Source organism: Acomys russatus, chromosome 1, assembly GCF_903995435.1.
Source record: "Acomys russatus chromosome 1, mAcoRus1.1, whole genome shotgun sequence".
NCBI classification, from domain to species: domain Eukaryota; kingdom Metazoa; phylum Chordata; class Mammalia; order Rodentia; family Muridae; genus Acomys; species Acomys russatus.
In genome coordinates, this window is record NC_067137.1 from 57,169,841 (window position 1) to 57,188,975 (window position 19,135).

At 41.2% G+C, this 19,135-nt stretch overlaps 1 protein-coding gene and 2 pseudogenes across 3 annotated transcripts in view; 2 read left to right on the forward strand and 1 right to left on the reverse strand.

Moving 5' to 3' along the window:
* Positions 1-19,135, reverse strand: part of Stxbp6 (syntaxin binding protein 6) — a 229,119-nt gene that overhangs the window by 55,249 nt on the left and 154,735 nt on the right. The gene's annotated exons all lie outside the window — the stretch shown is intronic.
* LOC127189032 (40S ribosomal protein S11-like) lies at positions 2,785-3,353 on the forward strand (annotated as a pseudogene).
* On the forward strand, positions 8,045-8,892 carry LOC127195299 (homeobox protein NANOG-like; annotated as a pseudogene).

The window sequence follows — 19,135 nt, forward strand, 5'->3', positions numbered from 1 at the left end:
ACAGCAGGCAGGAGGCAGAGTGAGACAGCAGGCCATTAGGGACTTAAGGATCACATTCCCCAAGAACCCACCCCCAATGACTTACTCCCTCTGGCTCTGTCCTACATCTCAGTTTCAAGAACTTCCCCAAACAGCACCACTGAAAAGAGACTCAGGATTCAGAGCCCAGGCATTCAAGGGACATTTTCTATTTAAACTGCAGCTCTCAAAACTCAGTAGAGAGAGACAAGCCGATTTCAAGAAAACAATCAACAATTTTAAAGAAACATTATGAAACCGTGGAAATCTCAGGGTCAGTGCCTTGGAGGAGAGCTCTCCTGGCATGTGTGAGGAGGCCTTGAATTGTAGCACCTACAATACTTGTTCCTTTTTCAATTGTTTTTACTTAAAATTATGTTTTCTCCCTCTTCAGACTTACTTCCTTTGCTATGCCATAGAATATACTTAATTTTGTTGTTGTTATCTTACTTGAGGGAGGGCGAGAAAGGGACAGAGAAAGAACATTATGTTGGGTGAATAGAGGTAGAGATGACTAAGGAGGCTGTCGAGGTAGGAGGGTAGGTGGAAGAATATTATGTAAATATATTATATGTAAGAAATTTTTAAATAAAAAATGTAAGAGTAGGTGTAGTAGAAAGAACTACATATTATGTATTGAGATATTACAGGACACTGGAATTTTAGTGTGGAGACTACAATTATGAGTCAGGCTGTATGTTTTACCTGGCAACATCTCAGTGCCAAGGGTTCAGAGTGTACGTGTTCAGAGGTGCACTCGTTTTCCACACTACTAAATGAAAGGTACAGAGAAATCAGAGGCCTTCAGAACACTCAAAAGAATACACACGAATTTCCTGGATCTATTAAACACTGTTCAAATCGAGCTCAGTTTCTTTTATCTAATATATATTATATGCTAGTATGTTATGTTATACTAGTCTCTTAATTGTATAGTATTATATTGTATTAATTATATAACAATTATATCATATTAACTTTATTATGATATTTAATTATATATGAGCACATATATTTTTGCATTTTCGAGGCCATTTATTTAACCCTTTATCTTCTTCTATGGAATGTGGTGGCCCACCCATTCCTTTGCTTCCCTGCTCCCTAATACTTTGAGTTAGGAACCCCGTGCACATTAAAGTGTTGCCTCATAACTAAGCCTAATGCTTTCCCCCTCAGCTTCCATCATTGTGTTTTATTGAATGGCTCCCTACACCACCATATAGTATGATGGTTAATTTTGCATGTCAATTTGATAGACCCCAAAGGATCCATATTAAATATTGTTTCTGGGCATATCTGTGAAACTGTTTTATATGTGAAATTAGCATATCAATCAATAGACTCAGTAAGGAAGACTTTCTGCAGTGTAGGTGGGGACCTTCTAAGCTATTGAGGGCTGAGAGGAAAAGGCTCAAGAAATGGGAATTTGTCCCTATTTTTCCTGTCTTACTGCTTGAGGTAGAGTTTCATCTTTTCCTGACCGTACACTTGAGTTTATAGTATCATTTTCCTTAATTTCAAGCCTTCGAACTGCGGATTGAACCACAGCACATGTTTCCCTGATTCTCTACTTTGCAGATGGAAATTGTAAGATCTCTCAGCTTCATTATCACATGAGTATAGACTCCATAATAAACATAAACATACATATACACGTACAGAGCACATATATGTATACACATATACTACATATGCCATGACTTGAATTTTTTCCTTTATTTCTTTTTTTTTAATGAATATAGAGGCTAATATTTATTTTGAAGGTACAATGAACAGGAGCCATTAGCAAATCACATTGATAAATTCTTCTCATAGGGCCTACATTTCTTTGGCCAAGGTGCACTGGATCAAGCCTTTGATCTATCTGAGTGGATAGTTACATCCATAAACAATCTTGGTATTATACCTGTGACTATATTGAAGTGTTTCTTTCTTTTAAAATTTAAGTAATTTATTCAGATTACATCCCAATTATTATCCCCTCATTTATATCTTCCCATTCTCCCCTCCCTCCCTCTTTCACAGTATTACCCTCCCCTAGGACTGTGACAAAATGGGACCTCCTCCTCCACTACATGATCACAGTCTATCAGGTCTCATCTAGATAGCCTGCTTCCCCTTCCTTTGAGTTCCACCAGGCCTTCCCACCAAGGGAAAGCGGTCAAATAGGGGGCTTGAGTCTTTAAGGATCTCAAAGGCCATGTGCTAAGAGCTTTTTAACCAGCCATGGCACTAGTAGGAGGTGGTCCAGCCCATAGGCTGTGGGCTTAGTTGAAAGAAGTGAGGTTACTAAAGCTGGGACTGAGACCTTAGGCTTTCCTTGCTTTCTGTGCTTCTTGGCTCCCATGTGGTAAATAGACACTTCCATCACATAGAGAAAGCTGAGCATCCTGCCTCTTATCCAGCATTTTCAGTCTTCACTCTGATGTTCCACCATGCCAACAACTGAAAAAATATGTACTGAAATCCCTGACACCATGAACTAAGACAAATCTTTCTTCTGTTAGGGTGATTACACATATTTTGTCACAGTGATAGAATGTTGGCGAATATAATACACATATATGTATAAATGTAAGTACATGTCTTAGATACTCTATTTCTTTGAACAAGCAAGGATATAAATCCCAACACATTTTTAGGTACGGAAAGATTTTTGGGTATGACAGTTAGTGCCAATGCCCACAGGTGTAAAAGAGTTTGACACCTTGGGATAAGGAAGCCTGGGAGTTGGCCTAGCTCTCTTTTTCTCAAGCAGCTAAGAAGATGGCAGACATTCAAGTGGAGCATGCTTACTAAAAGCAGCCCACAGTCTTTCAAAACAAGAAGCATGTTTTTCTGGGAGAAACTGTCAAGGAAAATCTTGCTCGGTGTTACAAAAGTGTTGGTCTAGGCTTCAAGACGCCCAAGGAGGCCACCGAGGGCACATATATAGACAAGAAATGCCCCTTCATGGGTAACATCTCCATCTGAGGGTCAGATCCTGACTGCTGTGGTGACAAAGATGAAGATGCAGAGGACTATCGTCGTCCACCAGGACTATCTCCATTACATCTGGAAGTACAGTCACTTTGAGAAGCACCACAAGAACACATCTGTGCACCTGTCCCCCTGTTTCAGGGATGTCCAGATTGGTGACATTGTAACTGTGGGAGAGTGCAAACCCCTGAGCAAGACCATTCTATTCATTGTGATCAAGGTCACCAAGGTTGCTGGCACCAAGAAGCAGCTTCAGAAGTTCTGAGGGGACTCTGGCCTACACCTGGGAATGAATAAAGTTATTTTCCAACTTAAAAACACACACAGAGAGAGGAGATGTGGGGGAGAGGAAAGAAGACAGGTGGTAAAACTTCATGAGGAAAAAAGAAATTGAGAGATAGAATGGCCAAAAGTGAGGGAAAGTCATTGAAAACATGACATAAAAGGCTTTGTAAACATGAATCAAGAGCTTAGTTAGATTGACTTTTAAAAAAAAATAACAAAACTGACTGTTGTAGTATATAAATCAGGGCAGATATGTTCATGAAAACAAAGAACTCCCTCCCAACATGTATTTCTGAAGTCCTTGGAAGAAATGGCAAAAGCCATTTAGTTTAGACTAGATGTTAGAAGTAGACACAGACACAGTGAATGGTCTAGTCTACTTTGCATAGCTGTTGACCCTCTGGATAGAAAAATATCAAGATATAAATTATGATAATACAAAGTAAAAAATAATAATCCTCAATGTCAGTTACAAAATAACCACCATTTTCATAGCCACATGACAAGTGGATAGAAGGCTACTGTTTATGAATCTTGCTTTGTATTTTTTGTTTATATGTATGTATTATCTCATCTACCATATTATAGTCACCCAGAGAATATACTTTTAGAAGATTGGCAGTGCAGCCTCAGTGTCATGACTATAATATGCAAAATGTTACATCATTCCTTCATGTATTAGAAATAGCCACATAGCAGTATATGCTGATGGCTGTGGTTAGAAACATCCCACCCTCTACATTCCTTAATTATGTGTTCTTTTGTTGTTGTTTATTTGCTTGTTTTTAATTTGGGCTCATTTAAGACAACTATGGCAAGGACAATAAGCAGTCACACCTGATGTGCAGATTATTCCACACAGTAAATAGCTGTCTCTTGCATAGAAAATCAATGTCACCCTCTGCATCTCTGTGACTTCTGCTGCAAATTCCAAGGTGGAACACATTCTTCTGCATGCCATTAGTATTTTGTAACAGCCTAGGAATCATTTTTGAAATAAATTATGCCATAGGTATTAAATGGTTTCTTCTAAGAAAAATCTCTGGGGTCTTTCCAAAGTACTATCTTGATGAAGATTTAGAACAAAAGGAATGAATGCTGAAGGGATGTCAATGTGCTCAGCATTATATTTAATTCCTGTATAAATAACAACACAATAGGAGGATGAACTGTCCTAAGGAAATGAGAGACAACTATCAGTACATCCACATTTCTCAGCTCGGCTGGCCATGATGTGTAGGGATCACGAACCAGGGGAAGTGGAATGAATGGCAAAGGGGCTGACACAGAATCCTGGGAATCAGACCATGGAGACCAGACTCAAAGGTGCAGATCTAACTTTATTGTGCAGTGTAAAGGCTTTTTAAAAGGTTGAAGGGCCAATCAGACTATCTCAAGTACCAATAGCAACCAATCAGGTTGGTGTAGCTTTCAGGAAGTGTGTTGGGGGGGGGGGCGGGAGAGGGCAAGCCTACCTTAGGAGACTTCCATAAAGAAGGGAGAAGCAGTCACTGCCCTAGCCGGATCCATTTTGGGACTTCACTAGTGAGCTAGGAGTCCCTAGTAGATCAACACTGTTTGCAGTGGATCAGGATCGTTCAAGGAGTCTTAGAAGACCCTAAGGCTTCAGTCGCTATTCTCTGTGGGCCTCCAAAAGGCTTATCTCAACAATCCCCGCAGGGATGCACACACTCCTCCATTTGCTTGGAACCTCCTTTCTGCCCCTCCTAACCTAGAACACCTAGAAGAGTGACTCTCATGATGTCTTAGTTGCTGTTCTATTGCTGTGATAAGACAATATGAACAAGGCAACTCATAGTTTATTAGGGCTTACAGTTTGAGTTCATGACTATCACAACAGTGAGTATGGCTACAGGCAGGCAGGCAGGAAAAGCAGGCAGGCAGGCAGGCAAGGCAGGCAAGCAGGAAAAGCAGGCAGGCAGGCAGGCAAGGCAGGCAAAGCAGGCAGGCAGGCAAGGCAGGCAGGCAGGCAAAGCAGCCAGGCAAGGCAGGAAAAGCAGGCAGGCAGGCAGGCAAGGCAGACAAGCAGGCAAAGCAGGCAGGCAGGCAGGCAAGGCAGGCAAGGCAGGCAAAGCAGGCAGGCAGGCAAGGCAGGCAGGCAGGCAAAGCAGCCAGGCAAGGCAGGAAAAGCAGGCAGGCAGGCAGGCAAGACATTAGAGCAGTAGCTGAGAGCTGATCCACTCACACCACACACACACAAACACACACACACACACACACACACACACACACACACACACACACAAAGAGGGGGGAGGAAGGGAGAGAAAGAGGAGGAGAGAGAAGAGGAAGGGGGAGACAGAGACAAAGACAGAGAGACAGAGATACAAACTGAGAAAAGTGTGGGCTTTTGAAGCCTCAAAGCCCACACCCAATGAGCCATCTTCTCTAATAAGGCCATACCCCCTAATCTTTCCCAAGCAGCTCTGACGACTGAGAACTAAATTTTCAAATACATGGACACATATTTAGTAGCAATTCTCATTTAAACTACCACATTTGATAAAGCCAATTTGAGGTAGAGAGAAGTCACTAATAGGAGCCATTACTCCATGACACAGCTTCTGTAAGTGCTAACTGGAATCACCGAACTTCATTCTCCTGGCCTCAGAAAGAAATACAAATGCCTTTCAGTGCCTATACTAGGGAATGGGTTCTTAGTGAGTGATTGTCACTTCAAGTATACTGCTGGAAGGTCAAGGTATTACATTAAGAAACTGAACAGCGGGAATAAAACAATGGATAGATGTGGTGTATGTCTGGCAGAGAACCAATCTATTAAAGCACAATGTTTTTCCAGAATTCTCCAGTACTTTGCATGGTATTGGCTTGGTACAAATTTGACTTTATTTCAACTAAAACTTATGGCAGAAATTATCACCTTTCTATTGCAAAGTAGCCTATAATAGATCTAAAGCTAAACTTAGAGCCAAATATGACATGAAAGTTCTTGGATCTCTAAGACACCAAAATTATACCTCTTCCTCAGAAGTAATGTTCCCATTCTTCCAATGTACAAGCCACAGTTTGATTGACTTTATCACACCAATCTGACAGAGCACTTTACAGATTTTGTGTGCATGCTTTGCACGTCTCTGCCTATCAAGGGAGATATCTCCAAGAGCTTTACTCTCTATTTATGCCTTTCCCTTGGCTACATTTCTTCTTCTAAGACACATTATATAAATGTTCCTTCAACACCTCTTATTCTCATCAAAATAATTTATAACTTATGCTCACTGTTTTAAAATTTTGTTGACAAGAAACTCTTTATAGAATATAGTTACTGTCATTTGCATTTTTACATTTTCACATCCCTGAGAGTTGTCATTTAAATGTTAATAATATTGCTAAAACCTTCCTCATATATTCCATAATATGGGGCATTGTGAGACCCACCCTGAACATGTCACCCACTGCTTTTATCGTCCTCCACTGACCCTTTCTGAGCTTCCCACTTCACATTTTCAGACACAGAGGAAAATATAAGCAGTATAAAAATACTTTAAAACATGTCAAATGTAGCAGAAGTACATGCTCAGCACCAGCTCAATCTGAATGCCTATTGGAGTACACTTGTATTTTTTTAAAATTATGATGCAGTATGTCCATGGTTATCTTACTATTTAGAGTAAAGGTTTATAGTCTCAGTTTTTGGCCACATTCTCAAAGAAGTAAGAGAAAATGAATTGACTTTGGAAGCTTTTTTTCCCCTCTATAAGCCATGCCGGCACTGTTTATCTCCTTGTGGTGTTTTGTGATTTTTCACAAAGCAGGAAAGCCCACTTTGAGCTCCTGTAGGGACACAAGTAGCCTACCTAGCAGATGATGGCAGTGATGAGAAAACACTGAATGGATGGTACAGATATTAAGGGCACAAGCTGCTCAAAATGTAGGGGTGATTCCAGCATACCAAGAAGACAGAAAGGCATCTCACAAACCCTGTCTGTGAAAGTGTTTGTCACTGTTTGAAGAACTTCCGTGGTTAGAATAAACAGGAGCTATGGACCTTGTTCTGTCAAGCTGTACTCTAGGAATGTGCCAGATGATGCATCAGTAGGTCTAAAGGTCACAAGAACTGTCACAATCAGCAACCAGTTGATCATATACTATCAAAGATCAAATATCTCCTATCTAGTAGGAACTGTCTGCATCCTGCGCTGCTTTTCAGAGAAAGCCACCGCTGACTGGCCTTTGAACGACTTATGATTGTAAAGGATCACACTGGACCTGTGGAATGATTCAGGAGTAAAGGTGTTTGCCACTGAGCTGGCCCAAGTTTGATCTCTGGGACCACATGATAGAAGGAGAAAACCAACTTCTACAAATTGTCCTCCGATGTCCATACAGTGCACAGGAGAGATGCCATAAAACCACAAACACATATATAAAATAAGTAAATAATTTTTAAAAATTAGACCAATTCTGGCAAATGTTGAGACCACTAGCTCAAAAACTTTAATATTCACCTTTGATTGAAATTATAGTTCACTCAGATCTCATTGCTGAGGATCCTGAATTAAGACACTGCCCTCAGAGTTAGTCTCTTGTTCTTTTGTTGGGAAGAGTGAGGCTTGCTTCATTCTGGCTTCTTGATAATTTTATACCTGGGCATCTTAATTTTTTATTTCTAAGATCTTTTCCCATAGAAATTGAATTTTAAGTCTTAACCTTTCTGTTGTTGTTAAAAACGTTTTTAAAAAGTCAGTGATTCTCCCTTCCCCCAGCCTTCTGACTTGACATGACTGTGGCTCCCCCTGGTCCCCACAGCCTGCCTTGTTCAGTGGAATCATTGAGTTCTGGGGGTTCCTCACTAATGGGCGCAGTTAATGGTCCTGAGTAAAATTATTCCTGCTTACAAATGTCTGCAGCTTAGATGCTTCACACAGAGAGTGCCTCTCCTCTCCTTTCCTCTGTGGACCTACCTCCTCAGGACAGACCTGATTCTTCTACCAGTTCCAAACTAAAGCTCCCTGGTTCTGAGTCTGAAAAGGGCACTTAGAAAAAAGTAGAGTACAAGGAACATGCGAAGAAACAGAAGATTCAGACTGTGTTCTCTTGGGCCCAGCTGTGTGCACTTAGGGACAGGTTTAAAGGGCCCTGGTACCTGAGCCTCCAGCAGATGCAGAACTCCCTGCCAGTCTGAACCTTACCTATATAAACAGGCTAAGACCTGGTGCCAAAACCAAAGATGAAAAGTAAGTGATGGCAGAAAAACCAATGGCTGATGACTGGCAACAGTGTGACCCAGAAGGGCTCTGCATCTGTGGAGTATCCTGGTCTCTATTCCGGCTATCCCCAGGGCTATCTGGTAAACACATCTCAAAGCCTTCCAATGTGAACAGCCAGTCTTGCACCAGGTTGGACCAATCCAACTTGGAGCAACAGGACCTTAACCAACCCAACTTTGAGTAAGAAGACCTGGAATGCTCAGGCCTGCAACAGTCAGGCTTGCAGTGCTTCTTTCCCTGACTTTGGGGTGGACTCTCTGCAGCCTGACATGCAGTTCCAGCAGTGCTTCTCTGCCAGTGGTTTGGAATGAATTTACAAGCCACTGGGGAAAGGCACATGCATCTTAGGACCCCATAAGCCTTGGAATTTCTCCTGAACTGCTTTGTGAATTTGCCAAGTGAAGTGTGAGGAGTTCACAACTCTGCTTAAAGTAAAGGCAGCAGCTGGATTCCTTCCTTCTTCTAATGATTTTTATATTGTTTTTATTGTTTTGGTGCCAGAGAGCAAACCCAGGACCTTGAACATGCTGGGCACTCACTCAACAACTGAGCTCTATTTGAGGCCCTGTATTTGTCTTAGCTGTGTAGCTGTCTTTTCCTTTAGTGTTGTGCTGGAGATTGAACTAAGGGCTTTAGAGACAAGGAATAGTGCCCTCCCCTCCCTGACAAACTCATCCATCCTTAAGATGAGCTTGTCTTTTTCTTAGAAGCTTAGGTCTTGGTGTACATGGTGTGTCGATTTCAGGAGTGGGGTTTAATTGGAATTTGGTCAAGGAGGTCTGAATATCTTTTGCTGCTACAGAAATAGACATGGTAGCACTAGCTGTAGATCCCCTATGTTTGACTTTCTTTAGGATGTGGAGTCTAGAAGCATAAAAAGTATAAAGATTCATTCAGATCTGGTGGCCATTCTGGAGGATCATGAGTTTGAGGCTAGCCTAGACACACAGTAAGTTCAAGACCAGCCTGGGCTACATTTAAATAGTAAGGCAGCATCTGAATGAAATAAAACTAAAGCTTTGGCCGTTTTGGTCATTAGGGGACTTGATCTGTTAAGTGGCTTTATTGATTTCCTTAATTTCTTTTCATCTCACCGTAAGTACTATATTAATTGATTTCTGTAGAAAGATGGTTATATTTGACTGTACCATGATCAACCAGTACCAGTTAACTAGTTAAGTGAAATAAAATTCTAAATTTACCTTTTAAAAAAAGACTCTGCTTTCATTTTTCAGAGGCAGGAACTATATTAGAAACCACTCCGTGGGACAAAGGAGGCAACCAAACTACTATGGCCCCCTAAAGGTTTCCCTAACACTAGTGCCTCTGCCTTGTTCCATTAAAGTCAAACTATATCAGCATCCTAAGGCTTCAAACATCCTTATTAAGATTTCTTACACAAGTGTACATATTAACCAATTTTTCTTCTATCTTCAGATAAATTTTTCTCCATTTTAAAGTCAGAAATCACACTGTCAGAGGTCTAGGACTTAGCCTTGATTTCAGATTTGCATAATAGAGTTCGGCATACCACTGAGCATCTCTGAGGCTAACAAAGCAGCATCTTAATTAGCCTTTGGTGCCCCTTAACAAAGCAGCATCTTAATTAGCCTTTGGTGCCCCCTAAGCATCTTCAGTATCCAGGTGTAATGGAACTTCTGGGAAGAAAGAAAATCCTCAAGAGAATAGCAGTAGTCAACAAGTACACAGGGAAACTAAACTGCCAAGATTTCCTCAAAAACTCATTTCTTCAATCTTAGACTATCTGCATACCAGGTGACTCCTGGTCTTTCTCTCGAATAAATATGAAGTCCATGAGTAAAATCCTCAGAAAAAAAAAGATGACTTTTTGTGTGCCTGGTATTACAAAACTATTTTGGCAAGTTACTCCAAATAAAATTAGGCTTTTCTATTAAATATTTTCTCTGCTACTGTGAAATCATACCCAAAGTTGATGATCCTAAATGATTCTGGGAAAACACATTTTGGAATTCAAAGGCATTTGTAACCCTGCATGACATGAATGCATACACTACCACCACCACCAACGTAACCACCACCATCACCGCTACAATCACCAAAGAACCCAAGTATTATCAAAACTGTCAACTCTAGGTAGAGTTATACAAAATGACTAACACAGGGATCATAAAGACCACTGATACTGTTACAAGGATAGGATTAATGTTTCTTTCCCATGTGGTCCCTTCATTCAGGAGGCCCGTGATGTAACTGAGAACACCATGATGAAATGTCATTGTCTGTCCCAAACTTTGAAAGGGTGACCTCTTGACAACAAGCTGCCTACTTTCCACATTCTCTGTCTACAAGCAGTCTTGGTGTGAGTCCATATCACTGCTGTCCACCTGTTTTGTCACAGGTAGAAGACACTTGCCTATTCAGAAGTGCTCATCATTCAAGCCGGAGCTACTGAAAAAAGGATCTTTAGAAAATAAAGGTTTGATTCTTTAAGCAAAGTAGGCCACTATAAGAGGGCACAAAATGCCCAGTTCATTCCTGTGTTAATGAGGGCTCTCTAGAGGAACCAATGGGATAGATATGTAGATGATAGATAGATAGATAATAAAAATAATTTATTAAATCATCTTTAAAATAGCAACAATAGCAGAATCACATCTGAGAGTTGAGAACACAATAGTTACTCAGTGCTTGTGGCTAGGCACCTCAGCAATTTGGGGAGTCCCTCAACAGCTCTCTCTCCCTTGGAGACGGCCTGAAAACTAGTAGTTTCTCAGTCTAGGCCTTGGTTGCCTCCATAGTGCCAATCTGGCTCCAGAAGTCCAAAAGTTTTGTTGACAATCACTAGTTCCTAGTCCACAGTGAAAGCCTGGTTCTAATATCAGCAATCACCACCACCACCACCAGCACCAGTACCAGCACCAGCACCACCACCACCACTACCACCATCATTATCATCCAGCAGTAAAAGAGGAGGCCGAAGAGCAAAACTGGAGATAGTCTGTCACACCTCTCTTTACTGGACTGCTAGCAGAAGGTAATACCCACAACTGGAATTGTTCTTCCCACAAACGTCAAAGCAATCAAGTCTTTTCTTCAAGTGAAGCTCCCTCCTCTCTACTTTGTAGCAAGTTGACATTAAAACCAAACATAATAGCTCTAACTAACCAAGCCTCACTCTTCAGTCCACAGTTCCCTGACTGGTATGAGGCTATGCACATGCAAAGCTCCTCCCACCTGTGTGCTGTTGCTCACAGTAAGTTTCAGCCTGAGATGCCTGTGTGGCAACCTTATGAAAATATGAGGTATGTTTATCACTCACACAGCAACTCCAAAGTTCTGCTCTGCTACAAGTCCTTCCTTCTAATCCAGCTCATGGTTGCTCCCTTTCCCCAGGTAGTTTTTTTAAGACTCACTTCAGTACTTTGCTTAGTCTGATCAGAAACGCCAGGGAGATTCTCTTTCAAGAAAACAGTTGGTCCTACACTGTCTAGATTTGTTCTGTTGTTTTGTTGTTTTGTTTTTGTTTTTTATTTTAATTTAGCAGGGTAAATTTTTGTTTACATATGTCTTATTATTGAATCATCTGATTTAGAAGCATTTTAACTCCTAGGCAGTGAGAAGACAAGTTTCATCCAAATGACCAAAAGTTTAAATTCAGAATGCTTAATGCTCTCTCAGTTAAGAACATTTCCTTGATAATGGAATAGTGCATTTTGTGTAGTAATAGTCCAGGAAGAATTGGATATAGTCCTTTATTAACCAGGGTGTGCATGTTATGTTTAGAAAAAATAGGCAGCGACGAGTTGGGGGTGGAGCTTAGTGCTGCATTCCCACCCTACCCCCAAAATTGATATGAATACAAAAGCAAAAAAAAAAATGCAGTTATATTTCTGTTTAGCTTTAACAAGCTAAGGCAATCACTAAACGGAGGCAAAAATCTAAAGTGGGGCTTGAAACAAGAAAGGAAACTAAATCTCTTGAGAAGGCAGGATACATCCTATGGATAGTCACTTTCCTATGTGTAAAAATGAATGGTGAATAAGTCACATTCTCAGAGAGAGAGAAAGTAAAGATAGAAATGGCCAAGGCACAGAGGTCTGGGATCAATAACAAAGGGGACAGGATCACAATGACTTTGTCTCTGGGCTACCATGGCAACCATGGAGAGGAAAGGACAGGAAAGATCACTGCCTTTCTGCATGTGCTGTTTGTCTGCTTGTTTTTCTTTTACATTAACTTCCTCCATCTCCTGAGGACTCTTTGTAAGGTGATTTATCTTGCAGCTGGAAGTCCACCCTCTGGATCCTTCTTCCTTGACTGAGAACAATGGGGATGTGGAGGAAGAATGTGGTAACAGTGTCCAAACATAACACACTGGCTCCATCTGCCCAAACTCCTGTACGGTCTTCCCCAGGATACATCTGACGATCCACATACTGCCCGGCCTGACTCCAGTAGACAGGGAGCCCAGTTTTGCTGATGTACAGGTGCAGAAGCCCTGACTGTCAATTTTTCTGCCTAGGAATGAGGTAATGGAAGCTATTGATTACAAACTAAAATTAGTACACATTGAGCACTCCAAATGGGAGCTTCCAAATCTTAAGTAGTAAGAGTTTTGAAGGCAATACCCTACTGGTCCCTTTGTCCTTGGTAACTGGCTCACTCTTGTCTCATGGATATGTATGGAAAGGATTTTTCTGGTGGTTTGAATGCTGAATGAGGGCACAAGGCTTGAGGAGGAAGGCTTCCAGGCTGTGCAATAAAGTTAAGAGCAAGGGGAGCTGAAACAGACAGCTACTCAGAGCAGAGGTCCAGCTTTGTATTATGATGGACTCATCATACCTCTGGTGACCATCTCAAGCAAGTCACCCCTATCAGAGAGGGTTGTTTGACAGGTTTTTTCTAAAGAAAAGTGTCAATGGGGAAGGGAAGTATGAATGAGTCATGTCAAATTCATTCTTTGGACATCATCTAAAAGCATTACTTTTAAAAAAGAAAATATCGTCACCAAAGCTCCTGTCCCAGTTCTACCCACAGAAACAGAGCTCCTTACAATGCCGGCCACATACCATCCTTGTTGTCTTGTGCATTAAACTCAAAGCTCAGTGGGTCACGCACTATGCAGCCCATGCACTATACAGGGGAAGGTCATCACTATTCAACTGACTAAAGCTAAGGAGTGGCTGGTTTTGTTGTTGTTTGTTTTTCTGTGAGGAAAAGGTTATTTTCTGAGAGAACAAGTAAAGAGAACTTTTTATGTGAGAATACACACACACACACACACACACACACACACACACACACACACAAAGAGTTTACTGCTGGGAGTCTCAAAAAGGTATGTTTTCGTGGGGTCTCAGACCTAATCTATACTGTCCAAAGAATTACATGTAACCCTGCTGCCACCAGCAGAAAGCTAATGGTCTCTGCTGACTTTCTGCCAGGAGGACAAGCTTCCTAAAGTGTCTCTGCAGTGGAGGCCAATTTTTCTGTTGTTCAATCCTGTATTTCTTCTTGTGCATTGATTGACAAAACAGCATCAATGGCACAAAATTTGATCTAAAAACGACATGTCCCCTCCCCTAGGAAGGCTGCTCTATGTGGGGAAGGACCCTGTGCCCCAACACTGTATGACAAGTAAAAGCAGTGACAATAACCTGAAGGTGACACATCTGAGAGAAGAAAGGGCTGGGAATTTGAGGAAACTGGGTCATTGCTGCCTCTCTGTCTATAAACATGGACCTTTTCCTCTTTGAGTATGTTACCAACTTTAAGATTAAATTTTGGCCAGAAAGACACAATGTACTCCTTGTAGTTTTAACATTTTTCTTCCTTCCTTCCTTCCTTTTTTTTTTTTTTTTTTTTTTTGAGACAGGGCTTCTCTGTGTAGCCCTGACTGTCCCAGAACTCACTTTGTAGACCAGGCTATATCACAGAGCTCCTCCTGCTTCTACCCCCCGAGGAATGGGATTAAAGGATTGTGCCACCACAATTGGCTCCAGACTTAACTTTCTATTATCCCAAAATGTTACAGAAATGCAACCTGGCACTCTGGAGCCCATTTTCCCAGGTCCACATGCCCCCCTCATAAGATGAGAAACAAGCACAGCAAAGAACTTCCAGGAACTGCAAAAAAGGCTACAACTTTGCACATCCAAGAAGCACATGGAAAACAGACATCTTCAATGTCCAGCACTCCGGCTGTCTTCAACTGCTTATACACAGTCATTCTTCCAAGAAACTCCAGAGACTCATAAAAGGAAGCCTGGCCGTGCAGCTCCCTCTGCATGGCTGGGGAGAGAGTGGGACTGGGAGCTCTCTTGGCAGGAAAGGAGCTGCATGCTATAAGAAAGTTTTTCTCTTGGTAATGGCAAAACTTTCTGAAATTCCCCTGGAGAGAATCACAGCTGTATATGAGATAATTTATGTAAAGTTTCTGTCACTTAAGAGGAAGTTAAACAGCCAAAACTTGGATCAGAAAGCAGCATGACTTTTTTCTTCTAGAAAATATAAAGCCACAAATAGCATTCATTCGAAATAATGTTTATTATGTGCATACTGAAAGGAAAGTGACACTGATGCAGATGGGGAGATGATGCGGGGATGTGGGCAAGGTGATGAAGGAGAGCTGCATTTCTCAGGGACGTGTACATCAGAAGAAAAACGCAAGTCTCTGGGTGCTAGAATCTAGGCAGGGTATCAAAAATGCCACAGTACATAACTTATACTACCATGCTGTCATATGACTGGGTATCTCAGGTGGGAAGAACACACATTGAATGGAATGGTGATCCCATTGGTGTGGTGTGCCGAGCTCGCCTTCCTTATGGAAGAAAGCTCCTTTCAGTTTGTTGTCCCCAAGTTAAAGCTCAAGGAAAAAAAACCACAGATTCTCCTCTTTCCCCAAAACACTTTTCTGATTCTACAAGGAAACAGATGAGCTTCACTAATTGGGAAGGACTGGACCAGCAAGAACAGGTGCACAGTCAGTCTGAGAAGAGCTTCTCTTTTCACATGGCCTTGAGATGAGAAAAATCTGAATGACTATGCACATCCTAGCCAAGGACCCAGGGTACTCTCTATGTCCAAGCTAAATGTTTAGGAAGTAATCTGGTTAAATATATATTTATATTCAAAAGTAGAACTCTAGACTTCCTGGTCTCATTTCCTGGCTTTAACACAAAGGCACTATTATTTTCTTGAAAAGGAAATTATTCCAGCTTCCCTGGCCAGGTTCTGACAATTCCTGTTTGCCTCAATCCTCTTCCTCCCCTTGAGAGAATTGAGAATTATGGCTGACACTGATAGCTCATGAGGCTTGCACAGCATCATCCCTCTGTTTAAACTGTGAGGAGAATGCTTCTGAGCAAGAGCAGTTGGCATCATGTAACCAAGATCTCCTCCCATTAACAACACAGCTGCAGGGCAGGTTCATTTCATTTTAAAACATAAGGCAAAAGCCTCAACTTGGTAATTGGGCATTTAATTGGGTCTGTGGAAGTACTTACTGGATTTAAGAGCTTCAACAGGTAATGTTTGAGAACTTAAAAATTAGAGAGGTGATAACTTGGATGCAGATGGAAAGCCATGGGCATTTAATTGGGTCTGTGGAAGTACTTACTGGATTTAAGAGCTTCAACAGGTAATGTTTGAGAACTTAAAAATTAGAGAGGTGATAACTTGGATGCAGATGGAAAGCCACTGAATTCTGGCACTAGTTTAATACACATGGTGTCAGGTGTTGAGCAGATGTTGAGCTTTCTTCAATTTCCTTCCATGTCAGAGGTCAAAACATTTTACTTTTCAGTTTGGTATTTCAGAATAGTACTCCATTCAACGCTCAATTGTTCAGGTAACAGTACTCAGTTTTCTACAAGGAGCAGCAGGCATGACCTTATTCAACACTGCAGAAAAGCAGTGATGAGTACCCATGAGCACCTGTGCATGCTGGCATCTGGCAGGCAGCTTGAGGTCTGTTCACTGAAAGGGAGGGTTCCTCGTGATGGCCCATTCCCAAATAGCTCAAAGCCACTTACAAATACAGCCAATACCCATGGATTCCTTATTCTTTGTAAATCTTATTTTAGACAGGTAATGCATTTACATGATTCAAATGTAACATACTAAGGCACATGACTCCTGCATGTGTGTTCATCTTACTTAGCTGCTTCCCATCCTGTCTAACTTTACAGTTTCTTTATGTGAAAAATGACACACATGAACAGGCATTTGCATTTTCTCTTGACACTAAAAGTGAAAGGTTTTACATGTTTTGAACAATATTGAATCTTGAAACCCTTTTGAGATTCATAGAGAGAGAAATTCTAAGGCTCTTTTTATTATCACATATTAATCATACAAATAATTGTGTTTACTATAGCATTTCACACATGCTTTGGTCATAACCAACCTGACTACTCTAACTTCTCCCTCCTCCAGCTTCCTTTCATCCCTTGTCCTCCAATCCCCAACCCCTTTGCCTTCAATTTTTTATGATCTTTTTCTCCCTTAGACTCCATGTGAGTGAAAAAGCTGTACTAGTCTGAGTCTGGCTTATTTTACCCATCTCATGATAAGATCTTTAGTTTCACATATCTTCCTGAAAATGAAATTAAATTTCCTTTTTACAGCTAAACAATACTTCACATTTTTTTCACCTATTCATCTACAGATGGCACACAGGCTGATTCCATGATTTGCCTATTGTAAATAAATAGATAAGCACGTGTGTACAGGTACTGTCTGTTGTAATCTTTCTTTTTACAGCTCAGTACTAACTACTCAGTACTAAGTCTGTGCCATGGAGTATTCAGCCAGCCTCCCCCACTGCTGAATAGTGAGTGCCTGTTGATCATCAGTAATGCTACAAAAAATAATCCTGCAAGCATACCTCAAGAATGTTCCAGAACTAGATGGTGTTGCTCTGTTGATGAACAAGTGCACAAAAAATTTTAACATATGTTGTCATCAGCTTTCCATTGGCAGGTGGCACTGTGTTCTCTCACTGGAAATCTATGTCTATTTTCTCACACTCATGTGGGCACATTGCATGGTGAAATGATAAACCAAGAGATAAAAAATGACACCACAATGTATTTTTATTCTGCCTTTGTCTAACTATTGTCAGATCCTTCATAGGTTTAGGGACCATTTGTACTTCATATGTTTTTCCATTTTTTCCCTATCATGATAATCATCCTTTCTTATTTATTTGTGACATGAACTCTGTGACATGACCATCCTATACCATTTGGCTTTTGACCATGATGTTGGGTTCTCTAGCATTTTAGTGTTTATGCTGTTTAATACTCTTAAAAAATAGCCATTTTATGGCTTCAAGATTTTCAGCCAGCCAGGAAGTCATTTCTTATCCCAACCCCTTTCTATGTGTTTTTGTGATGTAATATTTTAATGTGTAGCTACTGCATCTATTGGGAATAATTACAGGCAACTGATGACTTCTGAGAGAGTGAGAGTTAGCCTCCCCTAGAGATGAACCTCCTAGCTGGTTGGCCAATACAAAGTGTCCCTGAAACCACATATTCACAAGAACAAAAATGGACTGGGCAGGTTGTATCATCCATGTACACACATATAAATACTTACATATATACTCTCTCTCTCTGTCTCTCTCTCTCTCTCCATCTCTCTCCATCTCTCTCTCTCTCTCTCTCTCTCTCTCTCTCTCTCTCTCTCTCTCTCTCTCCATCTATTGAGCGGTGAGCCACCCCTACCAGAAGGCTTGATAGCTGTATATTCTGAGTAGAGTCTGGGTACAACTGTGAGTGAAAAGCTAACTGACTGGCAATCACAGCTTCACCCAATCATATTCTAACTTGTGCTACTGTGTGCTGGGAAAACAAAGCAAAAACAGACTTTATTTATTATATTGTTCACAATGGTCCCCAGAGAAGCGAGGCACTCTCCTTAGTTAGGCAGCTGTATGAGAGTTAATTCTGGCACCATTGCAGCCCCCACTCCCTTTCTCCCTTCTCCCTCCCCGCTTCCTCCTCCTCCTAAGTGACAAAACAGGCAGGGGCGGAGGGAGCAAGAGAAGTAAGAGATAGGATCAAAGATTTCTAAACTTTCTCAGAGAATGTAAAATCTACTGCAATCTTTTGGAGCCACACTGGTATTTAGTTCACTACCATAGGATACATCCATACAACATCCATAGGTACGGGTGTGACTGAGGCTTAGCACAGTAAAGGCTACCGAGAGGAAAAAGTTCTTTGTGAAGATGAGAAATGTGTTGGAAGCAGTAACAAGGGACCTAAGGGTGTGAGCCACTGCTCCTCAGAATGTGGTGCTGGGAACTTGAGATAGGAATACAAAATGAAAAGTAATGGAGAGATAGGAACAAACACTTGGAATCAGCTCAGTTCATACCTATAGGGAAGATGGCTATTAAAAATCATCAAATATGAAACACTGGGGTGTGCATGGCTATATGAGGTGGGCATGTCATGTGCCAATGATTATGACACATCTTATTCTCTTTGCCATAGTTCTCAGAAGAAAAAAAAGGGGATCGGGGACAGCTAGAAGGCAGAGAAGCTGGCTGAGCTGATGGAACTGTGGGACAGCACTGACTTCTGAAAGGTTAAGAGTCACATTTC